Source organism: Anser brachyrhynchus (assembly GCF_964034855.1).
Source record: "Anser brachyrhynchus genome assembly, chromosome: 3".
NCBI classification, from domain to species: Eukaryota; Metazoa; Chordata; class Aves; order Anseriformes; family Anatidae; genus Anser; species Anser brachyrhynchus.
The window spans coordinates 100,724,794-100,741,268 of record NC_137696.1 but is presented as its reverse complement, the minus strand read 5'-3'; the positions used below and the strand labels follow the sequence as shown (position 1 = coordinate 100,741,268).

General features: G+C 36.2%; 1 long non-coding RNA gene across 1 annotated transcript in view; it reads left to right on the top strand.

Moving 5' to 3' along the window:
• Positions 1–3,359: 3,359 nt before the first annotated feature.
• The window catches only part of LOC308193691, a 39,151-nt gene continuing 26,035 nt past the window's right edge, over positions 3,360–16,475 (top strand). Inside the window, exon 1 of the long non-coding RNA XR_013949853.1 lies at positions 3,360–3,431. This is a non-coding gene — a long non-coding RNA (uncharacterized lncRNA). The remainder of the gene's footprint in view (positions 3,432–16,475) is intronic.

The following is a 16,475-nucleotide window of genomic DNA, read 5'->3' as shown; positions in this document are numbered from 1 at the left end:
TGTTTTTGCACCTTACTGATATTCCAACATCAGCAGAGTACCAATTTGGGCAGTTAAAATTTCCAGAAGTATAGCTTGCTAATGCCAACTATGCTAATAAAAAGATTTTTTATGAGTTTGTAAGATAATGGATAAAACCTACACAATATTCTTTTAATTGTCTCTCCAATGTTTCTGTAATTACCAACTGTGATATTGCAGCTGCATTAAACTCTTCTGAAAGAGGAGGAAATGATAGCTTGCGTTCCATTCTGTGTTAAGAATATTCTGTAGAAAGTTGTCTTTGAATAAGCTTAAGGGAACGTGAAGGGTATGTTGTGGACTTATCCCAAAGAATAGTTTCACTCTCAGCTAGAGTTTTATCAATATCCCCTCAAGACAATACCACAGTTAGCCCCAGATGCAGTTCCTGTAGATGGGCAATTTCTTCTAAGCTTGATTCACTCTGCAGCTGCTCCCAAGAGCCTCAGGACCCGTCCTTCACCCCGTGGCCTCAGAGCAGGTCAAGTGTGAAGACACCGCTTTCATGGGGTGGAGACCATAAGCAGTAAAGAACATTTTTCTCTATGAAAAAATTAGCGCAGATTGAATACCTGAAAACACTTGATAACAGAGTCCTTGAATAAGGCTGTTGTGTTGACCCTCAGCATCAGTTGGAGAGTAGAATGGCTGGCCAGGCTCCTGTCTGCAACCCCCAGCATATCCTTCCATCTCTCCCAGCCTCTCCCATTCCACAGGGTCAGCCTCTCCTTGCTTCCTCTATATGTTTTAATCACCCAGTATCTTCAAAGTCGCTTCAAAGGTCTGTTGTTAAGAATTAATATCCAGTATATAATGCTTCCTATGGTTTTAGACAGAAAAACTGCCTCAGGTAGTGGTCCTGCTCATGTCTTGATGCTTCATTCAACAGCTGGGTACATTTCCTGCATCTCTTTGCCTTCTAACTGTACAAAGTTAACTCTTCATAGCCTTATAAAAAGCATGTGGGAAAGACAAATACTGAACAAAAGTATTTTATTATTCTTAAATGTACAGCTATTGTGCAAAGTTTGCTAGGCATTAAGAATCTAGGTATATTGCATATTAATGATGATCACAGAATCAGGAGGTATCTGCTTCTTCTCCCACTAGTTTAACATCTAAATAAATCCACTGGCCGTCTTGCAGATATTCCTTCATTCAGGTGTTATGAGATCACACAGAGGAGTTGTGTGTTCGTCTGATATACAAGATTTGTTTTACCATTGGATAAGTCGGGAGGACCTGCACTGAAATCGTTAGTCACAGTCATAATCTGTACAGATCCTTTCATTGCTGTGAATGTTACTTTGTGTGAAGTTGGACATGTAGTCATTTAATATCTGTAATTAAAATCTTACTCAGTATTTTCTAGGTATAACTGTCAAATGTGTAGTAATGAGATGGTTTTATAGGTGTAAAGCTGAGAAGCCTTGGATCTATCTGGTGAGTCTGACCAATACTTCAGAGGACTCTGTAAGGCCAAAGGGAAAATTTAGGCTTCAGATACATCTGTTTTGTCCCAGACAAGTGGCTACAAGTGGCCAGACAAAGATTCCCTCAGTATTCCTTTCACTCACAGCAGTACCCACTTCTGTTTCAATGTGAACACCTTCCAGGATGGGTATCTGAGGAGAGATCAGAGAATGGAGCTCCACTGACCTAGCTTTCAGTTCATAAATTCCTCTTCCAACTGCAGCTAATGTAGTTACCTTCTTGCTTTATTCTCAGTTGTGCATATCTCTGCCTTAGGGAAACATGACTCATTGTGCTGGGAGTCTTCATTTTACCACTTCTGCTTAGGAACCACACCGCCTTTGTGCTCTAAAAGGGCATCTTCATGTTTCTGAATCCAGATTCAGTAAAAGCTGCTAACATTTTGGCTTTGATCTTATTTCATAAAGCGCTATGCTGATTTATATTGAATCACAGTATTCCTCTTAAGAAAGCCTCATTCAGATCTCAAATGCAAATGTCAGTAAAGTCTAATAAATATCTAATCTGCAATATAGACAGTTAAGGGAATGAAAACTATCAAAGTAGAATTGACAAATTCTTCTCTAAAATTTCTTATGTGAATCTACCCTGAAATGACCTAGGATATTTCTTTATTCATGTCAGAAAGTGTGACCTGGAGACCTCCTTATTGCAAAATATTTCAATTTAATGAGGAGAAAAATGAAGAACAAGTTCATACTAATGACACCAGCATAACTACACAGAGGTTTAGCTTTCAGAACAAAAGAATCATTAAAAAGGGCTTTCAATAGAGTTACTTTAAAAAAAAAATCTACCCTGAACTTTCTTAGACTGCCTTCAGAGATGGCACACCCCATATGGACTATGAAGCCTACAAGTCAAGCCTCATGTTTATGAGCATGGCTACCCATTTAAGGCTACTCCCTGTTGACTCATCTGAAAGTGCAGCTTACAAAACATCAAGAAAGGCTCGTATTCATTGGAGCAACATGAACGCACAGAATTTCTCTAAGGTGGTTGTTTTTCATGCTGCACACCTGCCTAATAACAAAGGAGTGGAAGTCATTCGGGGATGAATGTGTTCAAAACCTGCATCTCCATGGAAATAAATGTAAGATTAGGACAGAATGAAGAACAGACCTTCAATTAAGTCATGAGGCATGAAAGTTGACCTTAGTTATCTCTTTGCAATACTTCTCAGTTACTACTGTAGATGAAGGAAGTGTAATTCATGATCATATGTGCACCTCCTCACACCTGCAGGTCCGCTCTGCTAAAGAGAGCTTATATTCTGACATCACAGGAAAACACTTAAATTCTTTCAAAAATATGAAAAATGTTAGTTCCTACTAGAGATCTTGAACTTAACAGACAGGTTTTTTGAGTGGGTTCATCCTGAGTTTTACCTCAAGAAGGAAGGAATATGCATAGATCATCCTTAATCAGCATGAAACAATTTCCAAACTGTATTACTCAGGGAAGCTGTATTTGAAGTAGTAAACAAAATCTGAAACAGATATGCCCTATATGATGTGATAGCTCATTCAAGCTCTGAATGAGAAGAGAGAGAGAGCATACAGAAGCAACATAGCTTGACATGGAACAGTTCTCCATTTTTATTTATTGTTGCAACCCTCTTACAACTCAGTGAAACTCAAGCAAAGGTGTGTCATGAGAACAACACAAAGAGAGCAGCCATAGTATTTATCTCACTGATAACTGAATCACATGTGACTTTTAAAGTAAAATGTCTCAAATGGCAAATGCTGTAGACTAATGAAGACTACTCACCATTACACAACTTGTTTGTTAAGCCATGTGTTAGATAATTTAAACAATGAGCAAGCTAACATGAAAAACTCCTCAATTCAAAAAGCTGACTTTGAAATGCAGGTGACCTTGCCTATGCTTGATCAACCTATTTTCTATATTAGGTAAGTGTTGGGGTGGGAAATGTTCACAGTTTCTCACTTTCCAGAGACCTCTGGATTTGAGTCATGTCTACCCACTTATAAGCTTGTGTGCACAAAGCTGTGGGAGGTCAAGAAATGCTAACTAGAAAATGTTTGAATCCTGGCTTATCTGCGTGTTTAGACATATCCTTTATCTCTGTGTCTCTTTGTCTACAGCCTAACTCTGCTTGACTCCCTAGATAGTACCAAAGTCAAAAGAGAAAATTGGAGTCTTTTACAGCAGACTAAAGTCCTAGGGATCTTTATTTTTTTATGATTATTATACTATATTTGTCTTCGAGAAGCTCCTCTTTTATCTATTCTTGAATGCTTCCTTTCTTCCAGAGAGACAGTTAGAAGATTAATAAAAATATCCTTTCGAAAGAAAATAGCTAGAGTTTAATTTGATTACCACCTCAAACAAGGTCAACTTACTATAAAATAATAAGTTAGCAGATGTATTCAAATAATATTCCATTAACTTTAGGAAAGTTCTAGGTAAAAGTAAGAGATACTTTAATAACTGTTTTTATTAGATTGCTTAGTCTTTTACAGATAGAATAAAGAAATTGCTAGTCCTGGAAAGTATACTTTAAGTCAATATCTAATTTTCAGGCCAGAGTTCTTAATGGAGATTAAGTACACATTTTGCATAGCAAAATCATAAGCAAAATGGTAAACTGTGAAGACTGATGTGAAAAAGGATGTTTATGTGATCATAAAATACAACAGTTGAATGAATTAAGTGCAAATTCAAGCTAATATGGACAAAGAAGGCACTGTAAATTTGGAAAATGAATTCCTGCAGCATTGGAAAGATCCTTTCTCACAAAGGCTGGAGCCAGAGTAGTAGGTAACGTATCAAACACTTGCCCTTCTATGGATTTGTGTTCTATGGTATCCTTAAACACAAGTTTTGTACAACCAGTATTTTCAGACACATCAGGAACGTTTCCCTTTTCCTTATCCTAAAGGAGAGGATTTTTTTTAGAAAGATTTAGGAAGAGATTTTTTTTAGAAAAATAAAAAACTACAATTTAACAAGCATCTTACCACTGTAATATTTATACTCACTATAAAGTTCATAATGCTGGATCTCAGGGTAGTGTTTAGAGTCCCAGGTCAGTATCCTCAGGAGTCAAATCTTTGCTTATAGCAACAGTATTTAAAAGTTCTTAAGCTATTATTCTCTTATTCTAAAAACAGTCGTTAAAAGTCACGATTAATTGTACAGAACAGTAGAGGAAGCTCTGTTCAGATATGAACAACTGATGACTTCATCTTAATTCTTTTTATTATACTGTTGCCATAATTTTCCTGTGAAAAAGCTCCTGCCATGTGACAGTTTTATATAATGTTGTAGATTATAATATATGGCTTTTTAAGGTAGATGAAAATAAATTAACTGAGGTGCCATGTAGTTGTTTTTATTCTGAAATTCTGTTGTCTGAAGTTAAATCAAGGTGTATAGATATATATATATATATTCATATATATGCATTTATAGAGCGGGTAGGAATAAAGGAAACATTGATTGTTAACAGAAACTCAAAAAAAAAAAAAGATACACTGAAGTAACAAGTCGTCTTCTGCTCTACACTAGGGATCAGTTTTCAGAACTAGGACAATGCTTCTAACAGCCTTATGGGTTTCAACTGGTTTCATGCCTTCCTCACACAAATTTCATTGCCACAAAAGAAAATGTATGTCAATTCTGTTCAAACAAGTAATTTGAATTTGTCAGTTTCCACTAAAACTGGAGTCTGAAAATTTGCATTTTGCAAAGTCAGATGCTTGCTGATGTAGAAAAGACACATCCCAATGTGGTGAGTGTCTCTTATTTGAATTACTTACCTATTTTCTCTCAATGTCAACACAGTAATGAGAAAAGCTCTTTAATCCAATAAACGTCAGTGAAATTCATCAAAAGTTATTTGAATTCCTCTGATATACCACAGGAAAATTTTAGGACAGAATACAAAATAATCTGTCTTTAAAAGTATCAAGATATTCAGTCTATCTAGATTGTGACTACTTATCTGTCTTTTAGCATCTTGACAATCTGAGTTTTGTTACAACATATGCCATTTGGGTCTGCTGTTGGAATGTGTATCATTTCTATGGCGTAACATTGCCCTGTCCTTCAATTTGCCTAGCAATGAAGAGCTTTTGTTGTTGTTGTTGATTCCTGAAGGTTTTGCTCAATTAGTCTCATGTTAAGTTGGTGTTTTGTGGTCTTGAGATTAGAGATGGCTTGCAAATCCTTTTCTAAGATCGTAATCATTGTGATCACCGTAGTCTACTACTATATTTTCCATTAAATATGTTCCAAAATGTATTGGGTACATTGGGCAATATGTAGCATTCAGATATAGGTTGCTACATTGGGCAATATATAGGGATAAACATGGGAGAATGACATCATCATTCATGTTAACAGAATATCATTCTCTTGTGAAAAATAGCATATATTTACTAGGTCACTTGAATATAATTTTTGCAGCATCCTATGTCACATAGTTATTAGAAATCCTTAATGAAATTCTTTATGAAGAAAAATACAACTATTTTGAACACACAAATTTTGTTCTGAACGTGATTTAAGAGTCAGCTTGTACAGCACACTGTAGTGTTCAAGTTAGCAATGAATGAGCCAGCTCCAGGACTAGAAGAATGATAGATGCATGAAGGCAACATGCTCCAGCCATACTGAAACAATATTTATTATCTTGGGTGCAGTGTGAGTTAAAGTGCCTATAGTAGTTTTGAGACATAAATGGTGTATCCCCACTGGCCTACATACGTAATTGACATAGCAACCAGTTAAAGGTAATATGGGATTTTTTTGTCTAGCACTCCATTGCATTTAGGCACTTGTGATAATGTTAACATTCAATCCAGATCTCCACTTTATTTATTGTGTAGCCAGCCATCAGCTTATCTCATATCTGTAACTCTGAAACCATTGTCTTCCATCACAGTGACGAAGATGAGCTTTTGTCTGCAACCAGTGGGCGTGCACCCCTGACCTATGAGGGTCAGGTCTCAGATCTATATATCCTATTTGGACTTCCTTGTCATTTTTCTCTGTCTGCATGTGGGTGGTGTGGTTCCTGTTTTGTGTACTACATAGGGAATAATAATGTCAGAGGAGTCAGTGCTTGTAAAACTAAATTAAGTAAGGTGGTGCAGCTGCAGGTAGGTTCCCGTCAGCTCTGTCTACATAAATTGCTGTCAGAGTGGCACCTCCAACCTCTTCCTTCCTGCAATCTGTGTACCTCCCACCAGGATCCAGTATTTCTACATCCTTCCCTTCCTTTATTTGATTGCACTCTCTATCATTTTCTTACTTCCTGAGGTCAAAGTTTACTAGAATTAGTCACTCCATAAGAACCTGAGAGAAGCTGATAAGATTCATACACCTTTCATTATGTTGTTCTAGAGCATGGCTTGGGCTGCTGATGCTGCTAGTGAGGCTGCTACTGCAGCTGTTACTAACAGTGCCCCAGGAGGATTAGGCCTTCTGTTTTGCCATTTGTGCCTCTCTTGTGACCTGCACATTTTGTGTTTTCTTCCTGCCCTGATCTGAACAGTCTGTTAGTATTCTGCAGTTTTCTTCAATTTTGCTTTTGTTGCCATCATCCGTCTGTGGTTATACATTTATTACCATCCTACATATTGGCTTTTGCTTGCTGGGATTTTGGCTCCCATCTGCTGTGTGCAGAAACCTCAGGTTCTTCAGTTTTGCATTGGAGCTCCACCTGGTTCTCTCTCACAGACTTTCAGATCAGATCAAACCCATACCTGCTCTGATGAGCTACTGCAGATTGCCTTTAATTTACGTCACAAGGGTGTTTATTTAGTACATTAGTCTCTGCAATGGACTATTATCTATTTCACTGGATGATGTTTTATAATGTTTCAGCATTGTCAGCATCTTTTCCTGTCTCTTGATCTTTGCCATCAGTTTCTGGGATGGAACTAATGCCAAATGTACTTTTCCATTGCTTTGTAAGAGCCTGGGGGATCATAATTTATTTTTGCATCTTGTTTTGTGCTAACAAGTTTGAAATAATCTGACATGTACTATGACCATGGTAAACTTAGTATGCTATACTTTGTTAAATCTGCCAGCAATACCTTATCACAGTTCTTGCTGGCATGATTTAGCGTTCACAGGACAACTGTGACCATGCTGTTCTCAACCTTACAACTGTAGAAGCCTGTCCACACATTTTCTAAAAAACTAGGCTGTGATTTCCCAAATCTAAAAAGTTTCCTTCTGTGGGTGATCAAAGACACACACCTTGCACATTTCCCTGTGTGTTTTCAACTAAGTGTCCATGTCAAAATGTAAGGTTGTTCTCTGGCTCGTTTCAGGTATAGCGTTGTCTCTAGGTGTGAAATATGCAGCTATTAAACCTTGTCAGCTCTTAAATCTGGTAATATTACTGTCTGGATCCTCTTAGAGATTTCCTTTTCCAACCACAGTGCACAAATTTGCTATAGAAAAAAGCAACTTCATGTGACCCAACATATCTTGGGTTCTGGCCATTGCTGGATTTTGAATTCTTCACTGTTTGGAGTAACCCATCTTTGCAGGGTTGACTGGAACTGCTCATCAGCGGTGAAAATGCAATCCAGTATATTAATATGTGTCCCATAGTGCCACGATGTTTTGTCATGCTCAGAATTCTACTGCTTATAATAATTTTCCTTATTATGGATATTGTAGCAATGCAGCCTTAAAAATAGCCACTACATTCACTTCATTGTAGTCAGAAAAGTTTGTCTGAGATTTCTTCTTTTCTTCTTTAGTAGTTTGTGACAATATTGTCCGCCTTCTCTGTGAACTGGTGGAAATATCCCATTCCGGAAACCATAGCCCTGAGTGCTTCTTCTGTCAGTGTAACTCCACTCTGGGACTGTCACAGTTAGGAAATCCTTTAATTAAAAATAAAATAAAATAAAATAAAATAAAATAAAATAAAATAAAATAAAATAAAATAAAATAAAATAAAATAAAATAAAATAAAATAAAATAAAATAATAAAATAAAATAAAATAGGGGCAAAAAATTCAGCATATATTTCAGGTTGACTTAAAGCATTTTTCCTCTGTTGCATACAACATAATTTTTTCTCCTAATCTTGATTTTTTTTTTCACTTTTGACCTTATGATTTTTGTTCTGCATTTTATCAGCATCATAGTTTTGACCATTGTTATGATCTTTCACTGCCAGTTCCCTTTAATATTTGGAGGCATAGCCCTCTTTCTGTCAACAGCCTCTCCTAGAGATGCCTATTTACTTCACAAATGACCATGCTTCTCATTGTCAAGCTTTTGTCCTTGGTTTTCAATGTGGACAGCAGAATGCCAGACTCTGTAGCCTATCCATTCTTTCCTGCTTCTTGGTGTCAGTTTTATAAGATAAGGCAAAACAGCAACACATTTATCTCTTTGTAGTCTCTCTCATTAAACATTTCTAACACAGTTGCAGTGTTCTCCATACCCTTCTTAAGACTGTAAAGTCATTCTTTACTTTTTTAAAACTTCATTGTCTGATCTTTATCCTCCATGGGCATATCTGCGTTACAAAGAGAGTTCTTGCTCTTACAATTGTGCAGCATTTAGATCTGAAATACCAGCATTCCCAGCAGTCTCAGTCCCTGCATGCTGGCTATTTGCTCTGCTTCTACCTGTTTTGTTTCCCCATGAATCACACCACCTTTCTTCTTTGCAGGTCTTTCAAAACTGCGTGGTGCCTAACAGCTAGCCTACAGCACAGGATTTAATTTTTTTTTTTTTTGATAAAATTGGTATTTCATTTAAATGATGATTTGCAACAGCTTTAATTCAAGTAACAGTCATGCAGAAAAATACTTTGAACACCTTCTTACTTATCCCTCCATTAGGACTTGCTGTGGCCTTCACAGATGATGCAGCATCCCAGAGTTGGTCAGCTCTATAACTGTGGGCCAACTATGCAGTTTGCTTTAAGGCTGTATAGTCCTGTGATTCCAGACATCAGTTCCGTGTTTGTTTCCTGCTACCATCAACTGACATGCAAATCTTGTCGTAAAGTAATTGCAGTTTAATTAACATTTCTTTTCAGCTTTGCTTAGCTATAGATTAGACCATGAGCTTGTTTTCGCAGCTAAGCCTTCCACCTGCCTTGACACTCCCTCTTCAGAGAGCAAACTGGTTCCATGACAGCACTGCCAAGGCACAGGGGCAAATTCTTTGTTTATTTAAAATGCTTGAATTCCAATGAATGCAATGCATTGATGTGATTCATGCATCCTTCAGGTGCATGTTTTTCTCAATACATATTTAAATTAAATTAAAATTAAAATAACAAAGAAAACATCTGGGCATGCATAAGCATAGACATTTTGAAGGGCAGCTGGTGCAGACATTAGGGTACAGCTTTAGAGGTGTTTTTCTCCATATGTAACCAGGTCTATCAAATGGTATGAATTGCAGTTGCTGTATTTGAGAATCTGTCCAAGACTTCAGTAATGATTTTGCCAGAGCAAAGATGGTAAGATCTGTGTAGATACTTTTTAAAGATTAATTTAATGCTACTTATTTTAGTCTACAGTGCTCAGAAAGGCTTTATACTCTGCCTCATGCCAAAACATACAATACACAATTAAAAATCACTAACATATTTTATAGGGCATGGGGTATTTCCATGTTTGATTAGTAACTCTTCAGAGAATTGCCCAGTATATAAGCTAGAGATATTTTATGGAATATGGCCGTTAACCAGGATTGTATATTTGCAATACTTGATATGCTTGGAGGAGGAAATAATTTGAAATAGTGAGAGGGACCCTGAATTTTACTTGGTCTTGTTTTGTGGCATACTCATCTAGAAGCTTTGGATTTGAGGGAGGACTCATACGGAAAGTTGATTGTTTGTGGCCTCAAGTTCCAGATAATGACCTAGTTTGGATTTAGAATAGATACCTTAATTTATAAAATATACTGGAGCCCATTGCTCCAAAAGAGCAGGGTCAGGGTATGTACACCTGTAGAAAAAGCTTTACCATTATAAAACATAATGTCACATAGTCACTCCAACTTCTCACCAGGCAATTCAAGGCAGAACTTTATTCTGAGCTACAAATCTCAGTTTAATACCCATGTAAAGGCAAAGACCAGATTCTACTGACAGTTAGGGCTCAAAACACATTAAAATAATGTTCTTCTTTGGTTTTGTATTTATAATTCAGATTATTATGCAGAACAAAAATACATGGCAGTCCAGAAATTTAGAATTTCAAACCTGATTGGAAGATTTTCTCTTGTGAAAACTTGGTATAGGCATGTACACAGCAAAAAAAGTGATTATGTCTATCCATTTTTAAAGATGAAACTTGACTTCCAAACACTTCAATTTCCATAATACATGATCAATATTGCAATATAAATACCTGATTTTCTTTATCAAGTAGTAATTTAAAAGCCTTACTTCCTGTCAGGCACATGGCTTCTGTTACAGCTAAAAAAAAAAAAAAAAAATAGAGAGAGAGGAAGAGTGGAAGATGGGGCAAAATAAAGATCCTTGAATTTAAGGGATTAAAGGATAAGGATTACAACGTATATATATATATATATATTTCAGTGCAGTGTTTTATTACTGCTTAATTCAAAGATGTGGGGAAAGACTCTTTATGCAGATCCACTGTGGAAATGAGGTTGTCCAATAAGGAAGTCATTGTAGGATCTGTGTCATTGATTATTATATGCAAAAACATATGGGGAAAAAAAAAAACATGAATTAAATCATTAAAAACAATTGTAAGGAGCAAATTAAATAATTAAAAACCATTGTAAGACATTATAAAAAATTAATTAAATTAAAATCACAAGCAATGCAGACAGGCCAGATGCCAGACATAAAGATCCATCAGCACCTTCTTGGCTGTTAAAATCTGTTTGTTTCATGAGTCCAAAATTGTAGACAGAAGCACAGTAACCAGAGGAAAGGATCTGACCTCCTCTTCTACAGTGAATTTGCTTTGCTCACTTGCTGTAGCTGTTTCACCTAGTATGTTATCTTCCAGGTAGCCATAATCTTATCCCAGGTGCTAGTTGACATTGGTGTGCAGCTGGTCCACCGGCCACCAGCAACCTCTTGATTCTCTTTTTTTTCCTTAGACTGTGAAAAAAAATATTCTTTAAGTATAACGTTATTATATTATCTTTATGTTTCCTGTTTTTTATAATGCTATTATTATGGTTTTTTTATGTTCTTAGACTCTGGTAACATCTGTTGTAAGTCTTTTGTCTTTCTGTTCTGCATAAATTTAGCTTTTGCATCTTCCTTTCCCACTTTCACCCTGTGGCTTTTTGATAGGTCTCCTCCATTTTTTCATTTTGTCTATTCACGTAAACTGTGGACATGCAGACAGCACTAAACACCACAAAGGAGGTTGTGAAAATTAAATTAATTAGAATACTGATTGGTAGTAAGTTGTGCAGACAGGTACAGACCTATACACATGCTTGTGACTTAATTCAAATTTCACCAGAGCTCTGAAAGAGGAGTGCGATTTTCCCAATATTTTAAGAACATCCCAGAAATAGATTATATATGTGAATGGCACTGTTGAATTTGTTCTCGTGTTTTTTTGTGTGCATTTTTTTTTATTTTTTTTTAATTGGTTTTGTTAGTCTATGTTTATTCAAAAGTAAATAAAGCTGCAAGATTTGCCTTGATTTTGTGTCTACACTCAATATATGATGGCCTCTTGGTTTGTTGGTTTCTTTTCAAAATCATTACTTTCTAGACTTTGGCATTCCTTCCTTTATAAATACCTAACAGATCTCATCTAGACAATATGTTCAGTCTCTATCCTGAGGCCAGAAATTCTTTACCTATCCTTTATGAGGACTAGGGGAAAGAAGATTGAACATTAATTTTCCAGACATCTGAACAGGTACCTGGCAGTGCCTGCTGAAGCGTATAGCTAGTGAGCAGCACTGCCTGGCTGCAGAGAAATAAAAAAGGGCTCTAAATTCTGCACTGATTTAAGCTCCATCTCACAAAAGACAGTCCCATGCAGAATGAAGACTCATTTTTCTTTTCTCTTTCTTTCTTTAGAATGCATTCCAGGGAATGTATGAAATTGCAAGTAATACTAATCATGAAATGCAAGCAAAGGCAATGGTGTTTGTTATATTACTTGCTTTCCTCCATCCCACAAGCCAAGGTACTGCAGACAAGTGCTTTAGCTCCACCTAGGAGGCAAAGAGACTGTTACTGCATCTACCTAAAACCAGATTCCACAGATGTTGTTCTCATTTGTAAGCTGCATTTTAAAGGCTCTAATGAATTAATCTTGCTGTATATCCCTGAGTCAGATTGACATTTCTATCGTCATTTCTGTGGATGAAGTTCTGCAAGGCAAAGAGCCTGATTTTGCCCAGTACAGCAGCAGCTAAGTTTACATTGTAAACTGCTCAGTTAAGATGAATAGAGCTAATAGAAAATAAAACATTATTTGGATGGAATGAATTCACCACTGAAAAGCCTGAAAAGCATAAAATTAACTCTAATTACATTCATGAAGGGGAAACATCTTAGTGGAAGTAGTAAGAAAGGGATAAGAAGTAAATTTGGCCCTGAATGGTTCATTCAAGGTCACACAAAGTCAGGTAAAGAGATGGAGTCAGTCCCCACTCCCCACTGGACTTCCACCACTTCACCCAGCAAGCAATCCACTCCTTCCCAGTTAATAGGAGTCTGCCATGCCAAAGGCTGAGGTGAAGAAAAACCTAGAGCAAATTCTGTCCTACAAAGAGATGAGATTTTCCATTCTTTAATTTTATTTTATCTCTGAACTGCCAGAATTCCAACACACACACACACAAAGCCCTACAAACCTCTCTTTCAACACTTGTAGCAGACTGATGTTGAATTGCTGTTTTACAAAGGAGTAGTTGGGTTTTACCCATCTGTTGTAGCAGTTATTTGGGAACATAAACATCTTCTAGCCATCAGTATCCCCTTTTCATTCTTTTCAAGACAGTTTATCAATTTAATCAGTGAATCATGAAATCAGGGTTGATCTCCTGCTTCTATGGTTTTCCTGCTTGCTTCATCGTATGTATTTTCCTCTTCAGATATTGTCTATTCCTTACACAACTTACAGATTGTTCATGTTTCATCCTTTCCTCTGCTTAAGAAAGCCTTCATTTTATTCCTTTTTTCTAAGTCTTAAAAGAGACCGTAGAACATCTCCAACCTCTTTATATATCAGTGAACCGATCCAAATTACAGAATGTTTTTCTGCAAGCCCAGGAGTGTATCTGCAGTTTTCCACTGTCTTAATAAACTGTAATACGTGACATTAAACTCAGACAGAGGCAGAAATAAGAATGTTACCGCCTGCTACCTAGTGCTTTTCTTGTAGTTCAGTTAAGCTTACAATTTTTCATACTATTCCTTCTGTATACACACACACCATCAAAACGTAATTTCCAAATTAAGAGGGTTTTTAAGAACCTGACGATTTGAAGAACTTTTGCTTTTTCTTTCCTTTTCTTATGCTTACAATTATACTCTAAGCATCTCATTGCCCTGAAGCCACAATATTGTGGGAGCCCTGAAGAAACTTTTCTGGTTTGTTTGTTTGTTTGATTGATTTATGTCATGCAACGCTGTTTTTTTAGATCATGCAATTGCAGTATACTTCTACTGCATCTGAGCATTCTCACTCAGTAGCTTCACTCTGCTACCAATTACTTTACTAAATTCGATGGAACCATTTATGACTAGCAGAGATATCAGTGTCACCAGAACTTTCTCTCAATTTCTGATCTCTGTTTCATTCCTAGCCTCCATGTCATTACTACATTTTGATAATGGCTTCTTTTCACTACTGTGTAGAAACAAGAACATGTAAGAAAGTTGAATGTCATACGTGACTAAAAGCAACATGTGGATATAAGCAATAACATCACTAATCTGGAGTAACTGTACTGATTTTCTTGAAGCTCTTCCAAATTTTTCAGCACAGCTGAGATAACAGTATAAGCATAAATACCACCTAGGGAGCAAAAGAACATTGGATAATGGGGCTTTAATGACATTCTTATACATAAAATTCAGAAGATAAAATAAGATTAAATAATATGCATTTGGGGAACAATGATTGCAGTTATAGAAATTTATATTCTAGACACTATGGTTGCTGTGAAAGCAATATACCTAGTACATAGTTGACAGTGACTCGACAATGCCTAAATAAAATGTAAATGGGTTCCTCAGGCCTCAGTGCTATACTTAGCAGCAGCCAAAGTGAGCATGTTTAGAAACATTTCAGAGGACTCTAATGGCTGCATTTATGTGGAGTTTGAAAGTTAAAAGATCCTGCAGGGTTTAGATCAAAGCTCTGTTCTAACTCTCTGCATGGGACTTATTCAATCTATATATGATGGATGCCTGCAGATTAAACTCTTCTTTCTAAAACATATACAAATGACATTTTATTATCACTGTTTTTTAACAAGGACCCTGCCTCTTCGCAGAATGAAAGTATCCAGCTAAAATCCATGGTTAAGCTTTGTTTTCAGTCACAAATATGCAAGCTCCATATACCCCCATACTGCTTAGTACTGTCTTCTCACTGTGACCGTTAAAGTTTGCATCAGTGTTTGCACAATAAAACCTCTTCACGGCAATTTGTAACGAAGGTTGGAAGTACTTCTCTGGTACAGTATTTATTAAAGAATATGCAATTATAAAATGCGTAGGAGGGGTTTAACTAACTCCCTTGGTTTGCATGGCAAATATTTTATTTCTTCATGAAGAAGAGTTAAGTAGGGGCCTTTCTTTAAAATTTTCAGCTCACCTGTATTTGGAGAATAAAAACGGCTTACTATTAAAAGTGTGACCATATAAGTTTCTTGTCTATTCTATTTGCCTTTTTTTTTCCAAGACCAATACAAATATCATTTTGTTGTTGTTCTTGGTTTGTCTTACATGCTACAGAGGTTGACATTTTTACAAGTTATATTTTGCACTTTTAGTATCAGTATCCTTACAAACACAGGTACACAAGAGACTAAGATGCTTTTATACCTTGAGTAAATATCTGATTTTTTTCCTCTTCAAAAGTGCAATTTTATGTGTTTATTCAGACAATTAGACCTACCTATATATCAATATATCTTTTATACTTTTCTATGAAGGGCAGAGTAACAAATGGTCAAATGAAATAGCCATATTAATAGCCACATAGCCATATTAAGACTACAGTTAAATATGGGCAGACACATTTAGAGAGTACAAGACAGAGAACAGTTAATTAGTATTAGAGATTTTTTTTTCTGTCAACTACACAGTCTTTTAAACTTTCAGATTTCCATTTCCAATGAATCATTTTTTGATTTGTAATGTTAGCTTTAAAAAAAATACATGATGCAGCCAGCAAGGAAACCAAACTGATAAACAGAAATGTTAAGAATGAACAAATCAGAATAAAGTCAAGGGCACAGGACTCATTCCTGGGAAATCACTTTTCCAATGATGTCATGACCTTTAAATTTATGCAGTAGGAGCTCACATCTAACTATCTATATGCCCCAAATGATCCAGTTTACTAGAACAGAATTACCAAGTATAAAGACACTCAGTGGGCTAAAGTAATTTTAAAAGCATAGTTATATGTGTTCTATTTATGCAAAATCATTTCATTTGGAACATTTGCATAAATATATATTTTGCCATCTGGGATTGTCTGTATATGTTAAATTTGAATGACTACAGAATGCATGTCAATCACTGTTTGACACAGTGTGTGCTAATGTTTAGCTTTCTCCACCATATGATTGCAAACTTTATTGAAAATGCTCAGCAAAATATTTGAAGAAACAGATTCCATGCAAAGAGATTTTGAGGGTGTTCTGCAGATGTTTAAATTTCCCAAAATGTAATCATTTTCACTTAGTTGTGTGCGGTCATGATTTCCATGATCTCTTTTTTTTCCCTACCATATAAGATCCCAGAA